The following is a 24,912-nucleotide window of genomic DNA, read 5'->3' on the forward strand; positions in this document are numbered from 1 at the left end:
CATGGGGCAAATCAGCCCCATGATTCAATTAACTACACCTTGTCTCTCCCTTGACTTGTGGGGATTATGGGGATTGCAAGTCAAGATGAGATCTGTGTGGGGACACAAAGCCTAACAATATCATCTACCAAGCAAAAAAAGCCGAATACAAGACGGATTTACAGCTGAATTCTACCAGAGGTACAAAGAAGAGATGGTACCATTTCTACTGAAACTATTCCAAACATGAAAAGTAGGGACTCCTCCCTAACTTATTTTATGAAGCCAAAGCAATGTAAAATAATTTTTACTTAGCCCGATTTCCACTTTAGAAATATGCAAGTACATATCTGGTTTGTCAGCAGGTATTATAAGTCTCCGTTAAACTCATGTAAACACTGCTTTACTTGACAAGAATTTAATTAAACATACAGTTGGGCTATAAAAAATAAAATAAAAACAATAAAAGATTTGGAAATGTATTAGGTAATAATTTAATTGTAAAATCACTCTGAAATTTTATTTTTATACATGCAATAACTTTATCTTAAAGTATCAGTACAGTTTAATAAAAATAATATTTTAATAGATTATAGTGCCTTAATTGCATTTTAAATATATAAGGAGTTATAATATTTTTAGCAATCCCAAACTACATTTGTTAAGTTTATTATCTTCAAAAATAATTCTTTTTCCAATAACTAATTTGGAAATGTTTACAAGAACACTTTCATGATTCATAGTCATGGTAAATACTGTTACCAAGATAATCATGAAAAATGATTATGTAACTAGCCATTTGTACTATTTATATATTTAGGTTCCTCTTTCCGTTTTGCAACCCTAGCTGAAATTTTGAATTGGACAAAGCAATCATCATGAACAATGCATATTTGGAGCAGAGAATGGCTCTGAATTTATGGCTTATAAATAATCTTCCATACTTTTTCCTTCCAGCAGGCTTTTGTTCTAATGCTATATTCCAGAGCCATCATATGAAGATTGGACTATATTTTAATCATTCTTGGTGCAAGAAAAGAGACAGCTATGTTTCATTCTTCCCAACTAATAGTTGTGATGAATTACATTAATTTGCTATGCCCCTGCTTTTTTTTGTAATTAAAGATTTTGCGTAATCATAAAAAACATTTTGACTAAGTCTTTCAGACCTAGTTGCAAATAATTGAAAAACTAAAGGTCAAGTATTCAATTCCAAAATTTCTGGAAGTACTGACATTCGATTGATCCACACTTGACCAAATTGCTCAGAAAACTGAATCTGAGCATTTGAAAATATTTATAATCTTGTCTGTTCTGTTTTTTCTCTTTGGTTATTTAAAATATCTGTATAGAATATCCTTACTATGTGTCCCTCCATTCCTAACAGTTAAATCACTGCTTGATTTTTGAATATTGTACACTCTCCCGTAGTTCTATTGTACAAAATCGTGACTGTAATTAATAACAATTTATTGTATACTTGAAAATCATTAACAGAGTAAATTTTTAGCATTCTCACCACAGACAAATAAGTATGTGAGGAAATGAATATGTTAATTAGCTCAATTTAGTCATTTTACAATGTATACTTATTTCAAAACATCATAGTGGGAGTGTAAATTAGTTCCACCATTGTGGAAGACAGTGTGGCGATTCCTCAAGGATCTACAACTAGAAATACCATTTGACCCAGCCATCTCATTACTGGGTGTATACCCAAAGGATTATAAATCATTCTGCTATGAAGACACATGCACACATATGTTTACTGAGGCACTGTTCACAATAGCAAAGGCGTGGAACCAACCCAAATGCCCATCAATGATAGACTGGATAAAGAAAATGTGGCACATGTACACCATGGAATACTATGCAGCCATAAAAAATGATGAGTTCATGTCCTTTGCAGGATCATGGAAGACACTGGAAACCCTCATTTTCAGCAAACTAACACAAGGACAGAAAATCAAACACCGCATGTTCTCACTTATAAGTGGTAGCTGAACAATGAGAACACATGGACACATGGAGGGGAACATCACACACCCGGGCCTATTGTGGGATGGGGGATTAGGGGAGGGATAACATTAGGAGAAATAACTAAGGTAGGTGACAGGTTGATGGGTGCAGCAAACCACCATGGCACGTGTATACCTATGTAACAAACTTGCACGTTCTGCACATGTATCCCAGAACTTAAAGCATAATAAAAAAAAAAAAAATCATGTTGTTCACCATAAATATATACAATTACTTTATCAATTACAACTAAATAAGTAGGTCATAAACGGTGGCATATATTCTTCATCTTGTATATTTGGCTTATTGAAAGTTGTTTGAATTTGTTTACTTAAAAATAGCTGTTGGATGATTGTATAATGAATTGAAAAATAAAATGAAATCATTCCTTGAACTAGACACAATTTATCTTCTCTTCTCTGAAATCCCTCCAAATTCTTCTATGCTATTTTGTGTGTGTGTGTGTGTGTGTGTGTGTGTGTGTGAACAATCTTGACACCATTAGGAGCTCCAATTCACCTACTCCTAAGACTGTATGTATGTGCATTTGTGTGTGCAGCTCAAGGATTCTCTCCAGACCCAGTCTCATAACTGCTCTGAATTCTCTAGTTTTGATGGGGTATTTTGTTGCTCTGCTTTGTTACCCTCAAATTCTGTCATTCTTCTTAACCCAGTTTGGTTCTTTTTTTTCCTAGTTACTGCGTCTTGGATAACCCTTTTCCCATTTTCATGTCTGTCTATATCTAAAGTCTACTTTATACAGCTGCAGTACATTTTTTCCCCTGCATATCCATACATTTTTATCTTTCTAAACAGTTTATAAATTGAACTTTTTGATAGTGTGTTCTCTATTAGAAAAAAAAATCCCTTTATTCAAACTGTTCACAAAAGATACTTTGCACTTTATTTTCAAGTGATGCATAGTTAGAAATCAGATAAATATAAAATCACAAAATTGTATTATTTTTACAGATACAATTTAAACACATAACTGTATATTCATACCTAATATACAAATTTATACATTTTAAAATATGTCAAAAAATTTAACTTGAACATTTTACTTTTAAAATTTATTTTTGAATCAGATAAAACAATCATCACAAACAAAACATATTTTGAACACAATATAAAATTATAATAGAAGTCGAACTTAGAAATGGCCCTGCATATATGATTCATAATAAGTTGTTTATTTTTAGTAATACAGTTCTTTTGAGACAATAATATATACCTTGTAGAGCTAGTCAAGCACATTCCTTCAATAAACAGTGGAGCAGCTGCAAATTTGGTAAAAAAAAATCTAATGAATGAAACATATTAATGAGCTTTATAGTCTTGGTCATTGGAGAAGGCTACAAAGAAAATCCCTCCCTTATACCACAAGATTTTTTTTCTGTAATGTAAAAACCCACTCTCCTGTATAACCATGCCCATGCTCAACTGTGAAGGGTGACCAAGATTGCAATAGCCTTCATCTGGTCACTCTCTGAAACCATTAGTAAAGTTATTCGACATATATACTTATTGTGTCAATATACATATTCTCAAAGCTAGGCTATCCAGAGCACCCCAATCACCGTTTCCATCTATCGCCCTGTGCCATAAATACAAACTTTTATATCCAGTATACATATTGACAATTGTCTTTGTTGAGGTCTGGCATTGTTCCCATTCAAATTTATGTAGGTTCTAAGAAGAGGGTAACATGGAGAAAGGAACTATATAATACACTCTTCCATTTGTGTTTTGTTTTTGCCCTGGAAAAGTCAGCTAACAGCTTGTCCAAAATACCTGGTCTCCTCAAACCACTGTCAAAGGACATTTGTTATTCATAATGATTAATAACAAAAATGCAATTTGATATGCTAATTTAATTTTATAACAGATTTTATTTTTAAAGCAGTTTTAGGTTCAGAGAAAAATTGAGAAGGTATAACAATTTCCCATATACCTCAGTCTCCCACACAAGCATAGTCCCTAATTACTAGCATCTCCCACCAGAATGGTGCAGTTGTTGCAACTGATGAACCTATACTGACACATCTTTATTACTCAGTGTCCATAATTTACATTAAGTTTCACTCTTGGTGTTGTACATTTTATGAGTTTGTGCAAAAGTATAATGACATGTATGTTGTATTATATTATTATACAGAACAGTTACATTGCCCTAAAAATCCTCTGTGCTCCATCTACTCACCTGTCTTTCCCCTAGCCCCTGACAATCACTGCATCTTTTTACTGTCTCCATAGTTTTGCCTTTTCCAGAATGTCATATAGTTGGAATCATATAGTACATGATATTTTCAAATTGGCTCTTTCATTTAATAATATGCATTTAAACTTCCTCCGTGCCTTTTTATGACTTAATTACTTCTTTCTTTTTAGCACTAAATAATATTACATTGTCTGGGTGCACTGTAGTTTATTAATCTATTCTCCTACTGATGGGCATCTTAGTTGCTTCCAATTTGGGGCAACTATTAATAAAGCTGAAGATTTTTTTGTGGACATACATTTCAATTTTTCAATTATCTTGGGTGAATATCAAGAAATGTGTTGTCTATACGGCATACTAAGAGTATGTTTGGTTTTGCAAGAAACCACTAAACTGTCTTCCAAAGTGGTGCACCATTTTGTATTCCCACCAGCAATAGATGAGAGTTCCAGTGCTGCACATTGTCATCAGCATTTTATACTGTCAGTGTTCTGAATTTTGGCCATTCTAATAGGTGTGCAGTGATATCCCATTTAATTTGCATTTCCTTGATGAACTAGGATGAGGAGCATCTTTTCATATCCTTATTCTGTATATTTTCTTTGGTGAGGTGTCTGTCAATGTCTTTAGCAAATTTTTAATTTTTTTTTCTTATTACTGAATTTTAAGATTCTTTTGTGTATTGGGGATAAGAGTCCTTTATCTGATATGCCTTTTGAAAATAATTTCTTTATGTCTGGGTCTTGACTTTTTATTCTCTTTCTTAGAGCAGAATTTTTTTTATTTTTTAATGAAGTAGAGCTTATCAGTTCTGTTTTTCATAGATCATGTCTTTGGTGTTAAAATTTAAATGTCATTGTCAAACCCAAAGCTATCTAGTTTTTCTCCTGTATTATTTTCTGGGAGTTGTATAGTTTTTTGTTTTACCTTGAGGTCTATGATCAATTTTGAATTCATTTTCTTGAAGGTGTATGGTCTGTACCTAGATTAATATGTTTGCATGCAGATGCCCAGTTTTTCCAGCACCATTCATTGAAAACAACAACAACAGCAACTCGGATCTGTTGTATTGCACTTGCTCCTTTTTCAAATATTGGTTTACTGTATTTATGTTGATTTATTTATGGGCTCTTTATCCTGTTCCATTAATCTATTTGTCTTGTTTTGTAACTGATGTCACACTGTCTCAATTACTGTAGCTTTATAGTAAGTCTTGAAGTCAAGTAGTGTCAGCCTTTCAGCTTTTTTCTTCTCTTTCAATGTTGTGTTGGCTACACTGCGTCTTTTACTTCTCTATATAAACTCTACAATCAGGTTGTTGAAATCTACAAAATAACTTGCTAGGATTTTGATTGGGATTATGTTGAATTTGTAGATCCAGTTGGTAAGAATTGAAAACTTCACAATATTAAATTTTCTATCCATTAACATGGAGTATGTTTTATTTAGTTATTCTTTGATTTTTTATTTGAATTTTGTAGTTTTTCTCACATATGATATATATATATTTTGTTAAATTTTTACCTAAGCATTTTATTTTGTGGGAAGCTAATGTAAATGATATTAACTTTTTATTTTCAGATTCTATTTGTTCATTACTTGTATATACAAAAGCATCTGACTTCTGTGTATTACTGTTGTATCATTCAACCGCACTATAACTACTTGTTCCAGGTGGGGTTTTTGTTGTTGCTGCTGATTTTTCTGGATTTTCTGCATAGATGATCAAGTCTTCAAGGAACAAAGAGTTTTATTTCTTCCTTTCTACCATTTTATTTTATTTTATTGTCTTATTTCATTAAGACAAGACTTTGGGTATGCTTTTAAGACGAGTGGTTGACATCTTTGTCTTGTTCCTATTCTTAATGGAAAAGCTTTGGGTTTCTCAACATTAAGTATGATGTACTGATAGTGCTAAAATAATTGAATTTTATTTCTAGTTTTTTATCAGCTTTAACTATCAATATAATTTTCAATTATAATGTTTTCAAGTCATTTTTCTCTCTCCTATTAAATGTCATATCTGAGCACTTCAAGTTTGTGATATTTTGACTACAGCATTCCCAACAAATCTATTTATTTATCTATTTACCTAAATTGAAATAGCAAAGTGATAAGAGTTTGAATATATTAGTAAAATGGACTTCTTCAAACAGGCCTATACTTATGTCTCTGAATAGAAACTGAATGCTGCAATGTTACTTTTCTCAACATGAATTTGATTACTTCACAATATATACATATATTGAAACATCATGTTGTATCCCATAAATGCATGTAATTATTATTTTCCAATTAAAAATAAAACTTAACAAAGAAAATGCCAGAGTCTTACAATATTGTTTTTCATCGTCAGATTTTGAAAAACAATGTGTATTTTCTTAAAAAAATCCATGAACTGAAATTGTAAAGGTAAAAATGAACTTTATATAGAACTGGGAATACATTAAAATAATGGACATCTGCTTGCTTGCTGCTAATTGAGTTTCAAATAACTTTCAGTTATTTGAAAATAAACATATAAAAAAGTATGCCATCTGTATATCCACATAAATAATTACTCTTATTACTCAACATATATATACAGTTTATGTCATCAAAAATTTGTCATTTATTATTAAACACCTTGAAGGAGCTGAGTATAGGAACTATACAGTTCAATTTTGATTGTGAATCTAAAGGGACTTAGAGTTGGATTGCCTCCCTGTCTCAAACATCCAAGGGAGAAGCCTCAATACTCTCCACTACTGTCTCAGACTAAAATGTTGTAATTATATTAAGTTGCTGCCTTCTGACAGCTAGAAAGTGCTAATTTTTTTTTTTTTTTTTTTTTGAGATGGAGTTTTGCTCTGTCACCCAGGCTGGAGTTCAGTGGCACTATCTTGGCTCACTGCAACCTCCGCCTCCCTGGTTCAAGTGATTCTCCTGCCTCAGCCTCCTGAGTGGCTGGGACTACAGGCAAGCACCATCAAACCCAGCTAATTTTTGTAGTTTTAGTAGAAACAGGGTTTCGCCATGTTGGCAAGGAGATGGTCTTGATCTCTTGACCCCGTGATCCACCTGCCTAGGCCTCCCAAAGTGCTGGGATTACAGGCATGAGCCACCGCACCCGGCTTTTCAAAAGACATACATGCAGCCAAAAATCACATGAAAAAAGTTCAACATCACTGATCATTACAGAAATGTAAATAAAAATCACAATGAGATACCATCTCACTCCAGTCAGAATAGTTATCATTAAAAAGTCAAAGAATAACAGATGCTGGTGAGGTTGTGAAGAAAATGGGACACTTACACACTGTTGATGGGAGTGTAAATTAGTTCAACCATTGTGAAAGACAGTGTGGCAATTCCTCAAAGACCTAAAGACAGAAATGCCATTCAACTCAGCAATCCCATTACTGGGTATACACCCAAAGAGTGTAAATCATTCTATTACAAAGAGACATGCATGCATATGTTCATTATAGCACTATTCACAATAGCAAAGACATGGAATCAACATAAATGCCCATCCATGATAGACTTCATAACAAAAATATGGCACAAAACACCATGGAATACTACGCAGCCATAAGAAAGAATGAGATCATGTCCTTTTCAGGGACGTGCATGGAGCTGGAGACCATTATCCTTAGAAAACTAACACAGGGACAGAAAACCAAATACTGCATGTTCTCACTTATAAGTGGGCCCTAAATGATTAAAACACATGGACACATAGAAAGGAACAACACACACTGGGGTCTATCAGAGGATGGATGGTAGTAGGAGGGAGAGGATCAGGAAAAGTAACTAATGGGTACTAGTTTAAGTATCTGAGTGATAAAATAATCTGTACAACAAACAACCATGACACAAGTTTACCTGTGTAACAGACTGCACATGTACCCCTGAACTTAAAGAAGTTGAAAAAGATAAAAAATAAAAATAAAAAGTTAAAATCCCTTTTAAAAAAGAAATAGAAGTTCTGTTATTGAAATCTAGCTGATCAATCTTTTCCTTTTGGGTTAATGCTTTATTAACAAAGTTAACAAGACTTTCCCTACCATAAAGTCATGAAGATAATCTACTATTTTATCAACTAAATATTTTCCTGTTTTACTTTCCACATTGAGATCTGCACATTTTAGAACCATTTTTATAGTATAGTTTGCAACATTTATCAAGGTTCTTTTTTTCCCATACTGATTTTTAGTTTTCTATCACTTATTGAAAATGATATTTTTTTCCTACTCTGAATCATACCCAATTTCTAGAGATGTCACATAAAATACAAGGCTCCCAGTTACATTCAAATTTCAGATAAACAACAAATTTTTTTAGTACAAGTATGTTCTAAACGAATTGAAATATTGCATGAGACATATTATATTGCAAGATACACATTTGTACTAAAATATTGCTATATTTAATTTTTGTTATATAAAATATAAATGTTATATCTGATACTGAAATGTAACTTGGTAAAGTATCTTGAACTTTTTCACTAACTCTGGAACACTCCCAATTCCAAAATTTCATATAAAGATAAATAGAATCAGCATTTAGGGACACACAATATTATTTATCTCTTTATACCTTCAAGTTACTAAGGAAAAACTCTGTCATCAGTATGGAATTGGGGAAAGGTGGTTATACCACAGGTGTTATGGGAGTTAGGGTCAGATTTATGAACCATGATCTGGGGCAAGGCTCTTTAATAGAAATATATTGTGGGCTATATATGTAATTTTAAATTTTCAATTAGTCATATTCAAAAAGCACAAAGAAACAGATGCTATAAATACTATCACTATAGTATATTTTATTTAAATAAATATATCCTAAATGTTATTTCAAAATGTAATAAATATTATTAGATACAGTAATGAGATAATTTCATAATTTTTTGATATGAAATACTTGAAATATAATGTATATTTGAATGCAGATGCTACATTTTCCTCAGAAATACTTAACCTCGAATTAAATATAAATATAAATTTACTTTAAAAAGTAGAGCCCTATATCCAACTGTTCCAAAGTTACTTAAAAGTTTTGTCATAATTGTAATAAATATTTCTTTAAATTTAAATTTATATTAAAGGAAATTAAAAATTCAGATTACTAGTAGCCATAGTCATATTTAAAATGCTCAGTAGCCAGAAGTTCTGGGTGGCTACTCTAATGGGCAGCACAGGTCTAGGGGCACTTAAAGAATATCCAAAAATAAGCTCAAATTTAAAAAGTAAAAATATTAACTGAAGAGGATTGTTAAAATGATGCTGACACAACTCATTCATATATAACATTCCAAAGCAGTAGTTTGTACCACTTATTTTCTTCACTAATAAGATTGTGGGCCTAAAAGCCACTTTATGTCATCGTTGTGATATATAAAGGTGTAATTTTTTTTTTTTTTGAGACGGAGTCTTGCTTAGTTGCCCAGGCTGGAGTGCAGTGGCGTGATCTTGGCTCACTGCAAGCTCCGCCTCCTGGGTTCACGCCATTCTCCTGCCTCAGCCTCCCCAGTAGCTGGGACTACAGGCACCCGCCACCATGCCTGGCTAAAATTTTTTTTTTTGTATTTTTAGTAGAGATGGGGTTTCACCATGTTAGCCAGGATGGTCTCGATCTCCTGACCTCGTGATCCACCCACCTTGGCCTCCCAAAGTGCTGGGATTACAGGCGTGAGCCACTATGCCCGGCCAAAGGTGTAATTTTAACACCCCTGAGCCTGTTGAGGATATGCAGGATGGGCCAGTTTTTCTCCCTTGCTTGGAATAAAACTACAGTGCAGTGTCCCCAGCATCATTCATAAACCCAGCCCAATTTTTTTCAGTGCAGGGAGTCATCCACCATTCCTGGCTTCCTGGAGCAACTTCCTGGTTGGTTGAAACAGAATATCTTTAAAGAGCTCTCCCATTATGCAAATCTATTATTCAAATGCAATGATACATTTTAATGTATTTAATACATTCTGCCTAACAAAAGCAGAAAAGAATTTGTCATGAAACTCCCCATGTCTTATGTTTTTTGGCTGAATATCAACATATTTGGTTTCAGGTTTTTGAATGCACATTTTGGAAACTCTGAATGGGCTGTTTCCTTAGACAAAGATGTATTTGAATTTTTCTAGGCAATTAACCAAATAAAATATATCCTGTAACATTTCAATAGTTCAGGCTAAGAATGAAACAAACACAGTTACTGAAAAAAAATATTATCTAGCATCTGAAGAGGTGTATTACTTTCCTGAGGTTAATATCCATCCCCTCACCAGGGTTATTGTTTCACCTGAACCTTAACAGTGATGTAATGATGGCAGCCATGGCCCATCTGGAGTAACCACTGCTAAGATGCCAGCTGCAGCAGGGAAGGCATACCTGGGCCGTGTGCTCCACAGAACCAGAGGGAGCCAGGAACTGGCAGAAGCTTACCTCTTCTGAGTTGGAGGGTTGGGAGCCCCATTCTCCCAGGTTCAGATGCAGCTGCAGCTACACAGCCATGGCTGTGGACTTGGGAATTCTTGTGCTCTTGGAGTCCCAGAAGTTGCCCCTGCCCCTGCAGGCTTGGAAATGCCTATTCCCTCTGCCCAGCCTGTCCCCACTCCTGGTGCCCACTGAGATTTCAGAGCAAAGTTGAGGGTGAGCCCTAGCACTGTTGCAACTGGCTGGGTGTGCACGTCCTCAGGGCAGTGCTGACACACCAGTCCCCTGCCACCTCAGCCTCCTCGGGACTTTGAGCACCAATGACCATGAGAGGAAGGCCAAGGGGGTGCTGAGGGTGGCTTGGCACCAGCCTGCAGGTGCCCCTCAACACAAACAGCCTGCTGTTTGTGCAGGCTGAAAGTGGGGGAAGCCCCACTTTCAGGTCTGAGATGGCCTAAAGCCTGAGGGCAGGCTTCCAGTTCCATGGATCAGAGTGAGAATTGATGGTGCTTTTTCTGGGCCTGCCCATGTCTGCCCATGGTCCAGTTAGCAGGCACTTCCTCTCCTCTGAAGCCCATAATAACCCTGGACTCAGCCAGACTCCTTGGGACAACCTGCCTGCAGAGAGGAGCTACCCACTGTGGGTCTCCTCTCTGCTAAGAGCTGAACACTCACTGGGATGCCCTGTCTGCAGACAGGAGCTACTAACTGTCAGTCTCCTCTGAGCTGTTCTATTGCTCAATAAAGTACCTCTTCACCTTGCTTACTTTCCACATGTCCATGGGCCTCATTCTTCCTGGATGTGGGACAAGAACTCAAGAACAACTGAATGGCAAGGCTGAAAGAGCTGTAACATGAACAGGGCTGAAACAGACCCCTTGCTTGTCACAATGCAGGTGATTAGAAGGAGACAAAAGAGAAGGAGAGAAGATCTGTGACCTGCTAGGGAACTCAGACTTAGGAACTCCCTGAGCTAGGGCTGTGACACCCTTAATGTAGTTCCTGGCATCTCCAAGCTTCCAGCTGCCACCACATTCCTCAGTGCCAGCCATGGAAGCTGCTTGTGGTACACCTGGTCACAGCTTTGCAGGGAGACAGTGCCTATGCCAGCACCTGTAGCTGCCTACCCAGCAGCAGCCAGCATGCCTGGTTGTGCACAGTGGCTGGAGTGCATGCTCGCTTGCTCACACATCCCTCACTGGTCAGTGCTAGGCTCACCCTTGGCAGACGTGAAATCCAGGCTGGTAGTTTGAGCTAAGCACTACCTGCCAGGCCAGATGTAACAAGCCCAGTGGGCCCAAGAAAACTTGGGCAAAGGTGTCACTGGCCACAGAGGTTTCCAGCCAGAAAAGCAACACCCCAAGGATCCTGTGACATAACAACCACGTGCCAGACATCTTATTTAACAATAAGAATTTGAATATTGGCCCCCACTCTCTTCTGGGTTGTAGGGTTTCTGCAGAGAGATCTGCTATTAGTCTGATGGACTTCCCTCTATAGGTAACCTGACCTTTCTCCATAGCTGCCCTTTACATTTTTTCCTTCATTTAAACCTTGGAGAATCTGATGATTGATTATGTCTGGCTAGCCATATGCAGAAAAGTGAAATTGGACCACTTCCTTATACCTTATACAAAAATTAACTCACGATGGATTAAAGACTTAAATGTAAAACCAAAAACCATAAAAACCTTAGAAGAAAACCTAGGTAATACTATTCAGGACATAGGCATGGACAAAGACTTCATGACTAAAACACCAAAAGCAATTGCAACAAAAGCCAAAATTGACAAATGGGATCTAATTAAACTAAAGAGCTTCTGCACAGCAAAAGAAAATATTATCAGAGTGAACAGGCAACCTACAGATTGGGAGAAAATGTTTGCAAACTATTCATCTGACAAAGGGCTAATATCCGGAATCTACAAGGGAACTTAAACAAATTTACAAGCAAACAACAAACAACTCCATGAAAAAGTTGGTGAAGGATATGAACAGACACTTCAAGAAGACATTTATGCAGCCAACAAACATATGAATAAAAGCTCATCATTACTGGTCATTAGAAAAATGCAAATCAAAACCACAATGAAATACCATCTCACGCCAGTTAGGATAGCAAACATTAAAAATTCAGGAAACAACAGATGCTGGAGAGGATGTGGAGAAATAGGAACGCTTTTACACTATTGGTGGGAGTGTAAATTAGTTCAACCATTGGGGAAGACAGTGTGGCAATTCCTCAAGGATCTAGAACCAGAAATACCATTTGACCCAGCAATCCCATTACTGGGTATATACCCAAGGGATTATAAATCATTCTACTATAAAGACGCATGCACATGTATGTTTATTGCAGCACTATTCACAATAGCAAAGACTTGGAACCAGCCCAAAGGCCCACCAATGATAGACTGGGCAAAGAAAATGTGGCACATATAGACCATGGAATGTTATTCAGCCATAAAAAAGAATGAGTTCATTTCCTTTGCAGGGAAATGGATGAAGCTGGAAACCATCATTCTCAGCAAACTAACACAGGAACAGAAAACCAAACACCACATGTTCTCACTCATAAGTTGGAGTTGAACAATGAGAACACATGGACACAGGGAGGGGAACATCACACACCGGGGGTCTGTCAGGGGGTGAGGGGCAAGGGGAGGGAGAACATTAGGGCAAGTACCTAATGCATATGGGGCTTAAAACGTAAATGATGGGTTGATGGGTGCAGCATATCACCATGACATATGTATACCTACGTAACAAACCTGCACATTCTGCACATGTATCCCAGAACTTAAAGTATAATAAAAAATATATACATATATTTTATTATATTGTGTATGTATGTTCTATTGTGTATTTCCTACTATACATATTGAAATATTTTTATTTTAGCTAACTTACCAGTATTTAAACCTGACACTTTAAATATTTAAAATGATGATATTCTAAGTTCTGCATAAATATAAACACATTAATACAACAGGAATTCAAGGTTTCAGCCACTGTATTATATGGGCGCATCATAAACAAATGGCATGTTAAGTTCTACTGCCATCACAGTGACAGTATAAATAACGGAAACGTACAGCTAGGATTGCCAATTTGCTCAGTAATGATTAAAAATAAGTGAAGTATGCACCAGAAGTTGTAGGATCATAGATTGCTCAGAAAAGAAAGAATAATAAATTTAGAAATATGCATCTACATTTTCATTTACTTTGTTTTTAAAAGATTTAAGTATTTAAAAAAGTGAAATTATTTTTAAAATATTTTTCTCTCCAGAAGTCTTTCTTTCACCTCTGTTAAGGTTCAGAAACATAATATAAACTACTTTTTAACTCACCCATGCTGCTAAAGAAACCATGAAAAGATAACTTTCCTGAACACGTGTTTGCTTGCTTGCTTTCTACCTAGTGACAAACTCAAGGAGCAGATAACATATCAAAAAAAAGGTGGTATGTTCAGGTAAAATTTATTGGAACAATGAATTATTTTGCACTTTTATGAAGACAGTATTCAATAAACAAGTGTTAGCAGATTCCTATATTGTTCATAACCTTTTAGATCATGTTTCAAGAGAAACAATTTTTAAATTTGCTTCTTTATAGTATCTTAATATTTCTTTTTGTTTTGATGGGTTTTGGCTTAGTCTCTACCCTAATTAATCAAAGTTTTTGAACCTAGAATATCTGTAGAAAAAGGTTTGTTTGCATGCATACGTACCTGTCTGCATTCACAAGCACAGAGAATAAAGTGAAGGAAAGTATTCAGATATCTCATCTGAACATGGTTGGAGAAACCAAACTAGAATCTTGAAGAGTAATGCAATTTAAACATATAGGTGTCAGAAATGCAAAAGGAGAACTAATAACAGGTGGACTATAACTGCATTATATTGCAAAGTCTGTCACCCTTTCAGAGAGTCACATTAGGGCAATACTTGATAAGTTATTTTAGCAAATTTATAAATTAAAGAGATTATCTTCCTACCTCAAGAAATGAACCATTAAATTCAAGGAACTATCACAAGTGGATGATATATTTTTACAGTGGTTCTCTTGGGAGTCTACAAAATTATTTGGTGTGGAGAGTTACTGTTGTTTTGTTTTCTTCTATGAGGCCAGCCCAACAGATATTATCTAATATTTCCCTTCCACAGCTCCAGCTTTCCTACTTCCTGTGTCATAGCTTAGGTGGATGTTTTTTGTTTTGTTTTGCTTTTTTAAGACAGAGTTTCACTCTTGTTGCCCAGGCTGGAGTGCAATGACTCGATCTCGGCTCACTGCAACCTCCACCTCCTGGGGTTCAAGTGATTCTCCCGCCTCAGCCTCCTGAGTAGCAGGGATTACAGGCATGCACCACCACGCCCGACTAATTTTGCATTTTTAGTAGAGATGGGGTTCTCCATGTTGGTCAGGCTGGTCTAGAGCTCCCGACCTCAGGTGATCCGCCTGCTGCAGGCTCCCAAAGTGTTGGGATTACAGGTGTGCACCACCACACCCAGCCTGGTGAATGCTTCATAAACGTCAATGGACAGAACACTTACCTGGGAAGTGTGTTTAAAACCGAAATGATAGGTCTTAAATGGGTCTTTACCCTCAACCAATAATTCAGAATCAATGAACTAGGATCCTATGGCAAAGAGGTCACAAACCCTGTGATCAACTATGTTTTATGAACATGGAATTTGAAACTGCTTTCTTTCTTACTATAGGAATTTTTGGGGACTTGACTGGGATGATATGCCTTTTGAAACTTTAGAGGTGTAGAATTCAGAATCCTATTTTTTAACAGAATATCTATCAACATATTTCAAATTATAAGTTTCTGGTTAGCTCTATGTTTATCAATATGTTAAATGGTTTTTCCTTGAAGCAAAAGCAACAACAAAGCTTTTGTGTAAGATGAATTTTATTTCTTATCTCATATTCTAGTGGCAGATTATGCTCAAAATCCTAAAGTATATTTTGGAATGCTCATGACTCTTGAATATTTTCAATTTTATTAAAAACTTATTTCTAGTTATTTTCTGGTTTGTTCTTTTAGTTTACTGCAGTTTTGTGAATTGGCTAATTCACAAAAGTATTGAGACAATGAAAATAAATATAAACTTCTGACATGTTTAACATCTGGTAGTTAGACGTAAACATATGGATCAAGTGCAGATGTTTTCAGATATTTGGCTAAGTTCCCCTGTGAATCATAAATCATGGTTACAACCAAATGCTGCATAGCTAAAATAAAGAAATAACCAAACAAACAAATGACAACTTGATGTAAAGTGTTTTTTTTTTTTTTTTAACAGAGAGAAGGATTTTGGGATTTTAAAAAACTACATTAGTACCCATCTATGTGTGTCCCTAGTTTTTGTTGTTGTTGTTTTTTCTTATACCACTAATATTTTCTACTAAGATTATGAGAGAGTACAAACAAAATATCACATCTCAAATTCTGTTGCTGTCAAGTTATCCCTACACAGGATTATATACCCTGATGCCAGTAAGAGCTAATGCTTACTCAACACTTACTCTGTACCAACGACTTTTCCAAGCGCTTACCATATATTAGCATATTTACACTCAAACCCTCCTCATGATATAGCTTATCTTATATTCATCCTTATTTTCAAGAAATAATTGAGAAGCAGACTGTCTGAGATGCCCAACTTCACATGCTGGTGGTATCTTGGTCCATTTCCAAGATGTCTGACTCCAGAATCCATAGCCTGAATACACACTATTGTGCTTAGTTTTGTTGATTCACTTGAATAGGCTATTCAGTTATGTAAAAAGACACTAACCTAGGTGTTGTTGGGAGAGTATTTTGTAGATGTGCTTAATATCTATAATCAGTTGACTTTAAGTTAAAGAGATACCTCTGATAATGTGATGATCCTCATCCAATTGTTGAAATGACTTAAGGATGAAAACAGTATTCCAGGAGAAGAAATTCTGCCTCAAGATTGAAGAATCATCTCCTGCTTGAGTTTCCAGCATGCCAGCATGTAGTAAAAATTTAGGACTTGCCTGTATTATAGATTTCAAACTTGCTAGCTCCCAGTCACATGAAGCAATTCCTTAAGATAAATTTCTTAATACAAACACGTGTATTTTGTTGGTTTTCTTTCTTTAGAGAACTCTGACTGATACACATACCACGTTATAAAATGCCAAGATATATAATGTTTCTCTTCATTAACAAAAATGTGCCCTTACTGGCATATGCCAGCTACTAAATGCTTAAAAAAAAAAATCTGTCCTCGTCACAGAGTAGCTCGTTATCAAAGAAACCTGGTATACTGAGATAAACTAATGCCTAAGTTATGTTCCAAGAACAAATTCTAATGTAATAGTCTGATGTTCATCCCATGAGATAGAGAATAGCCTACATTTATTGATGGCTCTTTATGCTCTTCCCACTTGCTAAAATTCTACTTCTCTTTCAAGATCTGGCTTAGCCACATGTAGAAAGCCCTGCTGATTATCCAAGTAACATGGACTTTTCTCCCCCTTGAAATAACAGAGCATTTATCCCACACTTTTTATATTGTCCTCTAATTATTTATGACTGAGTATCTTTATTCCACATCAGATTCTGAGTTCCTAAACTACATCTCGCTAATATCCATAATGGATTTTAGCAGGTGATCCACTAAACAAGTTTTCAGGAAGTACCTGTTGGTTTGTCAATTTGACTTGTAGTAACCTGGAATAAGGCTGTTTTTTAGAAATGCACCCTTTATGAGAATATCTGATTTGCTGTCTCAAAGCAATAATGCTCTATTCAAATGACATTGAAAGCCTAAAATAGAGTATGGCATATTTATAGAGACAGAACAACGGATGATCTTAGACCACACACTAAACAGTAGCCCAAGAATGTGTCAAAGTTTCATTAAGATTTTCGGCTGCATATATGTTTTACATGTTATGCGTTATGTAGAATTGATTTTTAATTGATAAGGATTTCTGGTAATCCTTACATTGCTCTTTTTACATAGCTAATCACCATAAACATTTATTAGCTTAATGACATTTTACATGATCTAATCATATTAGACTAGTGACATTCATGATATGTTTCTTCAAAGCTATTCACAAATATAAACATTCACTATTTGTATTCTATTTTATGCTTTTGTGTATAAACACTATGTGATAGCTGGGAGCCATCATTGGTAGTTAAATTGATTTTCAGAGCCTTTTATATACAGAATAAAGGTTAAATTTCCTTAAGGGAGTTTTCTACGTTCCAACAAGTAGTAGCTCATTGCAGTATACACGGTAACTATCAACTGAGCAATTTCATGCTTGTACAGATTTTCAGCATTTGAGTGTCAAGTTTATTCCTCAAAAACATCTTACTTTACTACCTCTCAGGACTCAGTGACAGTATATTATTGATGAAAAGATATATGTCTTTTGTTTGGAATTATAAAAATCCAATGCACTAACCTAAGCTGAGGTGGCAAAAAATGGAATCTTAGGCTTTAGAGCTAGATACTTTTTTAAAAAAAAAATTATTTTCTATTGTTTTGTTTTTAAAAATTCTATCATTACTCTGTCATCAATGTTTTTTAGTTAGGAGATTTCACATAAAATTCTATATTTATAAGTTATTTAGTGATATCAAGATATTTGGCAATATGAGTGTGTTCCTGCATGGCTACCACTAAGTAAATCTTCTTTAAAGACAAACATTTTTCTTCCATTAATTCTAATCCTCATTTTATTCTATTACAATTGACTAAAGACAGTCATTGAAATGACCTGGCTGTCCTATAAGATTTTGAGGATAGTGACAAACTTTACCTATATTATTATTGTAGATTCAACTTTACCTTTAAGGCCTATCCTCTGATTCATGGCCCACCATATGTAAGAGTCTCATATAAATTCATATTTTGTGTCCCAACTCCTTTACTATCATTGTAGGTGTCATTAGTCTATAAAAGATAAAACTACAATTGAAGTCTCCTAATGCTTAAGAAGATAAAGGACATTTGCATAATAATACATTTAGATACATGCCAACACTAACGATTTTAAAATTCATAATTTAAAAAATATTCTTACTGAATTACTTGCTTCTATTTTCTCATTCTTATCACTGACAACTTCAGTTAGGGAGGAGTTGATACAGAGGTTTCAGAGTAACATGGTTAGTCTGAAAGTGCTAAATAGGTTATTTAGCACTTATTTTGCTTCAATTAATAGAAAGTCTTGTGTTTTCAATAACAAGGGAGCTTAAAATGAAGATGTAATTTCACTGATCATTAAGACATTGAAATGCAGAAATGAAAAAGTGACACTAGCCTAGTAGAATAGCTGCGACATTTAGCATATCATGTTGGCTGACATGGTGTGACAGTGGCAGAGGAGGAATTGATTAATTCATGAACAAAACAGGCTAGAAGATAACCCATAGTGTTAATTGTGCTTATAAATAAAAACCAAAGACTTGTTAGTCCCCATGATCATTGTACCCAGGCACTTCATGTCTGATACAATAATGCATGACACCATAGGTAGTTCCACATACCATCCACAGAGCAACACTTTCATCTCTTATTACCTTACACAATGCAGAATTGGTTCTGTATGGCAGTCATATTTTTGAAAAATGAAATAGAAATACCCAATATTTAAAAACTGGGGAGTAGGCCACATACATCAAACATTTTGTGTAAGAGGTTTTGGGCTATTTTATTTTTTTTCATCCTCTAATAAAATTTAAGAGTGTTAGCCTGCCATTTCCAATTTCATGCTTGCATGCTGATTTTTCTAACTACTTAACATTCTGTTTCTGACAAAGGAACAATAGGAGGACTAAAGTGTAGGAAGTTTGTATTTTTCTAAGTAAAATGATGCATCTCATTTATACACCACACACAACATATGAGCAAAACTTTTAAGAAGGTTTTTATTCTTCAAAAGAAGAAATGTACAGCTTCTGGAATCGAAGACTCAGCTTCATTATTCATGAACCAATGAATTTTATCTAAGTCATATAACCTGCCTGAGCTTCATTTGGCTTTTCTATAAAAAATAATAATAGAATAATAGAACACTTCACAGAATTATAGGAGACAAAAGTAGATATACAGATAAAGGCTACAAATGCCAATCTAAGTTATATATACTACAAATTACTATCATCTTAATGTTTTCTCACCTGAATCCTCCGGATTTCTCTCAGCACTCCATCCCAGGACACTAAGTGTTATCACTTGGAATTCATGTTGACTGTGGTTTTGTCTACAAGAAAAAAAAATCCAAATCAAGAGGTTCTTCTTTTTCAATTCACTCTCCATAACAGCAAAATAAAGCTATACCCAATTCAATCAAGGTCATCCTAGGAACTTATCAAATAAACATTTATTGCTAAGTTGTTTCTGGATTAGGAACTGATTTAACACAAGAAAAAATAACAATGATAACTACGATAATGAAAATAAATAAAATGTCAGGGTTCTTGAAATGGACAGCAGCCTTTTACATGTAAATTTATCACATATAAAACCATGTACATGTAAACTGACTTTATTTATAAACATCATCTCATATATCTCATAGATACCACCTTTATTTTATTTTTTAAAATAATAATAGTTATAATTTATTGAGATAACTACTGTGCATAAAGATATTTTTAAATCTTACAAAGAGGTTAATAGTAATCATCATGTTTAAAAAATAAATAAAGCATTGAGAGTCAGCTGTTACATAACCAGAAGCATAAGATGATAGAATAAAGGTTGTTTGAGTAGAAAATCCATGACTTATGAACAATTGTGTATCAATTAGTGTGAAGAAAGTATGGTGATTATCAAGAAAAGGACATAACTGTCTTCAATTATTTTGAAAGTCTCATACAAAAGAATAATTAGTTTACGTCTTTAGATTCAAATAGGAGAATTAGAACCAGTGAGTATTAGAAGATTAAAACGACAGATTTCTGCTAAATTAGAAGAAATCTGATAAGACTACACATTTAGAATGGAATTGGACTACCACTTGGCTGAGTAAAGATGTCTTTGCTCTGTGCCTTGAGGTTTACCATCATCTTTTGGACCATGGTGAAGACAAAACAAATGGCAGCCATGGACAATTTGGAGAGTAAGAAGTACATAGGCTTGTGGAGGTGGGAGTCAGAACTGATGGCCAGGAAAATAAGCAGGTTTCCAAGCACTGTGACCAGGTTCATGGACAGAAACAGCCCAAGAAGGGGCTGCAGTTCTGGATCTCCCGAGAGGCTCAAAATGAGGAATTCTGAAAATTCTGTAAGGTGTTCTGATTGCATGTAGCTGGCATGTCTGCTGGGGAAGGAGGAAAAAGCAACACTCAATGAATAGCCAACTGGCACCTCACCTCATCATCACTTTACAGTATCACTCTTAGATGGACATTTTTCATCCTCTTTGGAGTCCTCCCCAAAACTGTGATACCACCTTTATTATTTCATATCTATATAAACCCTATATTATCACCTTTGCCTAAGTCATTCTACAACTAAGTGCTGGATCTGAGTTACCAGATAGAGTTTTTCATCACACAAAACTAACAAAAACAAGGAAATTCACACTCCGTGACTGTTAGCAGAAAACTTTTAAGAAGTTTTTCCTGACACAGTAGCAAAGTGCCTATCTGCTCACACTATACAGAGGGCTGGATAACATTCAGGCGGGTCCAAGCATGGAATAGAGTGAGAATATGTGAAGCAAAAAACACCATCTTGTGTATTAAGGTAATTTACTCTAGCTGTCCTAATAGACAGGTAAAAAAAATTTCAGCGACTTAACTATAAAGGTATATTTGTCACTCTTTATAGTCTGATGAAGATCAGGCATCTTTTCTTAGTCTCAAGACCTAGTTAAATCAACTGTAAAAACACAGTCCCATGGATACATAGCAGGCAAAGTGAGATATATGCAGGAGACACACCAGCTACTACATGCTTGGATCTCAAAGTTACACATTCACTTCATTTCAGAAATAGCCACATAGGACTATCTTTTTGAAAGGTAGGCTGAAATTACAGTTAAGTCACTGCTGTCATTTAACAGTGGGGAGAGGGACCACCTGACCCCAAATTTGATTTAGATATATAGACTGGTGATACCACACATGCACCAAGAGGGCATAAACAAATTTCTTACTCATATAAGAAGGTTTTGAGGAAAGAATGTGGGAAAGGGTCTCACATAATTCCAAATAAGTGCAGATGGAGCCAAAATATCAGAGAGGAGTAACTGGCTTGGGGTTTTACAGTGGTGAAGGGATAAAGCTGCGCTAAAGGGTGCCTCACAAGAGCCAGGTTTCAGCTTCCTACTGGCACCAAATTACAGAGCATCCAGGCTTTCTTATCAGCATTCCCAGCTGTGGGGAAGAAAGGGGAAATGGGGCTTGAAAGATAACAGAAGTCAATCATCAAAATTAGAATCAAATGCTTTATTATAATTTACTTTTGATGTTTAAGTGATGATTGAAATAGCTTGCTTCATTTATTTGCATTTGAAATTGTTTAGATAAATCATTGTGATATTCTATGAGGCCTGTAGCCTCAGGTTGGTAAAGAAGCCAGAAGTTCCACTGAACATTTTGTTCAAAAGCCCAGCATTATGTATTTTAAGCAATAAACTGAATGCTTTGACCATTCATTTTAATGATGCCTAAAGAGGAATTATGTAATTTGAATAATATTACTCAAAATTACAATGACCAACTCTGAAGGGGAAAGGAGCATGTTTGTGGGGACTTACATTGTAGCTTTAGTATGTGTAGAGATGTGTCTTTGATTTGTAGCACACATGTTCAAAATCTGTGCAGTATGAGACTCCAGAATTCTTTGCCCTAAAGGAATATACTAGAATAAGAAATTGTGGTTTCCATTGGCTATATCAGACAGTCAAATAAATGGCCACTGCCCAAGAGTCTGTAAAAAGTGTTCTGACAGGGCTTACTATTTTCAAGAAAATTCATTGTTAAGATAACTGCTCGAAGTTCAGGTAATTGTGCTAACCCTTGGGCCTCATCATTTATCAGGTATTTCAGTTACAGGGTGAAAAACAGTAGCTCCCCAACAAGCTTCATCACATGTAATGGTGGCACTGTCATCCATAAATGTACAATTTCCCTTTGATATTCACAGGAAATTTCCCAAGTATTCAAGAGATCTAAGAGATGATTGGCCTTCTCCAGCATCATGTCATTTGGCAATGGACTAAATATGATACACCAAACGGTCCAGTACTGGTTCTAGCTTATAGGTACAATTTTCTTTTCAACAACAAGGCTTTTGGCTATGCCTAGCCGTAGAATAAAGCTTCTATAAACCAAGGCATAATGGACATCTGGAAATGGAGGGTTACAGGCTAAGGGCCTGTGAGAGACTCTCCAGGTGATCAAAATATGTGATCACCAATTGTCACTCTAATGACATATAGTGTGAAGCTGAGGAAGGTAATTTCTTGCTCAGAATCAACGGACCATTTTTGGTCATCATCGGTAACCCAGACTACAGGAGGAAAAACAGAATATTGCTAAGTTCTTTACAATAAAGGGGATTCTTGTGAATACTAAAAAGAGTGCCCATCATACTGCAATTTGGATTCCAAGGCCTTTTTAGTAAAAGTTTTATTCAAGATAGTCCAAGTTGTAACACCATAAATGGGCTTAAGTAAAATTTGAATAAAGAACTAGTTGCAACTAGAACACAAAAAGGCGAAACAGATGCTGGGCTTATTTTAATACTGTGGTTTCTGAGAGGGTAAATAAATGTCTTGACAGTGTTAGGGATGGAGTGGTCCTCAGATAACCAAATAATTTTCAGGAATGAATGGAGGTGGTGCAGCCTTGTGGCATGTGTGGGGCTATGTCTATATCCTCTTTGCCAACTCTTTTCTGACAATTTTCGTATCCTGAATGAGTATGGAAAATAAATCTTGGAGGTGGAGGATATCATCAGGGTGATGACACACCTGTGCTCCTAGCAAGAGTTAGATGCAATTAAAACAATTAAAACATATTCATAAAATTGTATTATTTACAGTAATCGAAGTTATATCTGGCAACTGAAAAATACACAATTCATCAATTCATGGAACCCTTTAAATAACCAGTCACCTTTTCCTTCAGATAAACTCTCCTGACTGCCCCACATGACCCTCAAAGTTTTCTCTCTGTTCCTCAAAGTTATGACCTCCACATCATCCACTTCCTTATCTATTCCACCTCATTCACTTTCCTTATCCATAGACTTTATAAAGACCTTTCGAATGTATTTCTTCATTTGATTATTATAACAGAACTAAAGGTAGTTGTGTTCTACATGCTAAAAGAAGAGAGAACTAAAGTTCTGGAAGATAAATGGATTACTTAGGGACACTGCTACTAAATAGGAGAAAAACAGCACCAACCAAGTCTTCTAATTCTCTGGCCTATTTTCTTCTGTCTTTCTTATGTTTAAAACCAAAACCCACAGAGTTATGTTGTGTCCAGAATTGGTGGGTTCTTGGTCTCAGTGACTTCAAGAATGAAGCTATGGACCCTCGCGGTGAGTGTTACAGTTTTTAAACGTGATGTGTCCGGAGTTTGTTCCTTCTGATGTTCAGAGACGTTCCGAGTTTCTTCCTTCTAGTGGGTTCGTGGTCTCGCTGGCTTCAGGAGTGAAGCTACAGACCTTCATGGTGAGTGTTACAGCTCTAAAGACGGCGCGTCTGGAGTTATTCATTCCTCCCGTCTGGAGTTGTTCATTCCTCTCGCTGGCCTCAGGAGTGAAGCTGCAGACCTTTGCGATGAGTGTTACAGCTCATAAAGGCAGTGGGGACCCAAAGTGTGAGCAGCAGCAAGAATTATTACAAAGAGCAAAAGAACAAAGCTTCCACAGTGAAGAAGGGGACCCCAGCCGGTTGCCACTATTGGCTTGGGCAGACTGCTTTTATTCCCTTATCTGGTGCCACCTACATCCTGCTGATTGGTCCATTTTACAGAGAGCTGATTGGTCTGTTTTACAGAGAGCTGATTGGTCTGTTTTGACAGGGTGCTGATTGGTGCATTTACAATCCCTGGGCTAGACACAAAAGTTCTCCAAGTCCCCACTAGATTAGCTAGATACAGAGTGCTGATTGGTGCATTTACAAACCTTGAGCTAGACACAGAGTGCTGATTGGTGTATTTACAATCCCTTAGCTAGACATAAAAGTTCTCCAAGTCCCCACCAGATCAGCTAGACACAGAGCACTGATTGGTGCATTTACAAACCTTGAGCTAG

The 24,912-nt window shown here is 35.8% G+C and overlaps 1 long non-coding RNA gene across 2 annotated transcripts in view; it reads right to left on the reverse strand.

Moving 5' to 3' along the window:
* Positions 1–24,531, reverse strand: part of LOC129059479 (uncharacterized) — a 139,895-nt gene extending 115,364 nt beyond the window's left edge. The window contains exons 1-4 of one of the 2 annotated variants that reach the window (XR_008525404.2): positions 24,059–24,531; positions 22,403–22,493; positions 19,816–19,898; positions 19,548–19,679 (exon numbers count right to left, since the gene is read on the reverse strand). This is a non-coding gene — a long non-coding RNA (uncharacterized LOC129059479). Of the gene's footprint in view, positions 1–19,547; positions 19,680–19,815; positions 19,899–22,402; positions 22,494–24,058 lie in introns of those variants that run through there. The other variant, XR_008525403.2, reaches the window with a different exon arrangement.
* Between the last annotated feature and the right edge of the window lie 381 nt (positions 24,532–24,912).

This window comes from Pongo abelii, chromosome 4 (genome assembly GCF_028885655.2).
Source record: "Pongo abelii isolate AG06213 chromosome 4, NHGRI_mPonAbe1-v2.0_pri, whole genome shotgun sequence".
Classification (NCBI taxonomy): Eukaryota; Metazoa; Chordata; class Mammalia; order Primates; family Hominidae; genus Pongo; species Pongo abelii.